At 43.0% G+C, this 1,682-nt stretch overlaps 1 pseudogene; it reads left to right on the top strand.

The window, feature by feature from the left end:
- LOC102877515 overlaps positions 1-1,161 on the top strand; it is a 1,949-nt pseudogene extending 788 nt beyond the window's left edge.
- Positions 1,162-1,682: the final 521 nt, after the last annotated feature.

Here is a 1,682-nt window from a genome sequence, read left to right as displayed (position 1 = left end):
CCACAGTGTCCCTTTTCAGCTGGAAGTAGCTAAGAGAATACGCCATCCCCTTTTCCTTATGAATCAGGGTGAAGTCTCTCTCAAGGAGGAGTGATAGGGAATGACAAAGGACACACTGACAAAGGAGATTAATCAGAACTGGCTTTGACAAGCACTATGGCAATTGGACAATTAAAACAGACATGGGGAGGGGGAAGAAGAATGAACTGGGGAGGAGGGTAGAGAAAACAGTGCAACAACGAATGAATGAAAACCCAAAATCTCTGCAAATGTTCGTTAAAACGAATAAAATTTAATAATAATAATTAAAAAAGAACATCCTCAGCTTTATGTACTACGATGAAATCAGCCAGCTCCGCTTGGTTTGTAAAAGACTTGGTTTGCCAGGGAATGCTAAATCAAGAATTTCTCAAAGTGGAGCGGTACCATAATCTATGTCAGAAACAAGTTAAAGCACAACTCCGAAGGCGTGAGTCACAAAGGAGAAACCATTCATTAGCTCGTCATGCAGACATCCTTGCCGCTGTTGAAACAGGGCTATCACTGTTAAATATGACTTTCATGAAGTATGTGGATTCCAACAATCTCTGTTGCTTCATCCCAGGAAAGGTGATTGATGAAATTTACCGTTTACTGAGATATGCCAATTCTACCAGAGCCCCTCAGCGAGCTCATGAAGTACTTTAAGAGTTAAGGGATATTTCATCAATGGCAATGGCGTACTTTGATGAGAAGATTGTTCCAGTTCTAAAGAGAAAATTACCAGGATCAGATGTGCCCGGAAGACTCATGGGTTCTCCCCCAGTCCCAGGACCCTCCGCTGTCCTAACAGCAATGCAGCTGTTCTCCAAGCAAAATCCTTCAAGAAGTCATCAAGCTCCAGCAGCAGGTGAAAACCAATAGTGCTGGTCTGACTGTTCTCAGTCAGAAATTTCCGAGCTCCACACTAAAGTGCACGGACAGCAGAAACGGGACCAGGATGAGAAATTACTAGAGCAGACCCAGATTATAGGTGAGCAGAATGCACGGTTGGCAGAGCTGGAGCGCAAACTGCGTGAGGTAGTGGAGTGGGAAACTCCTCAGGTTTCCTCGGAAATGAAGAAAGGCAGCGGAAGCCATCGACTCTCTTAGGAATCTAAACACCTTCGGAATAGAAAGTAAATTGGAAGGAGGGTTGAGCCCTGGAGAAGGTCTGGCTTAGTAGCTTGAGCAGTTAAGCATATCAGAATACTGTGAGCACGCAGCGTCCCTTAGCTTCCGGGCTTTCCAAACACAACTTCAACCTGAGCTCCTTCATGGTTAAGACAGTCTTACCCGCTTCTTCTGGATGAAATGATGCACAGAATCTTTTTACTTTGCAATAGATTTATACTAACCAGATTTGTCCTATCATGTTTTGAGGAGTTGAACTTTTTTCCCTGTGCTGATGATGTTTAAAGTTTGTTTCTGCATATATGCACATTACTTGTGGATCATAAACTCAGGTTGTTTTTTCTTTCTTTCTTTTTCATTTATTTATTTAATTTTATTTTTTTTTTACAGAAGTTTTGGATTTCCAGTCATTCATTGCCGCAATTTTCTCCCTGCCCACCCCTCCCCACCAGCTCGCTTCCCCCTCCAAAGAGAGAGAGAAAAAAAATTCCTTCATTAGTATACAATTCCCACGTCCCTTCCCCCCACCC

Source organism: Elephantulus edwardii, unplaced genomic scaffold, assembly GCF_000299155.1.
Source record: "Elephantulus edwardii isolate Elephantulus edwardi_28Jun2011 unplaced genomic scaffold, EleEdw1.0 scaffold00360, whole genome shotgun sequence".
NCBI classification, from domain to species: Eukaryota; Metazoa; Chordata; class Mammalia; order Macroscelidea; family Macroscelididae; genus Elephantulus; species Elephantulus edwardii.
The sequence above is the reverse complement of the archived record's forward strand: the minus strand, read 5'-3'. Positions and strand labels throughout refer to the sequence as shown.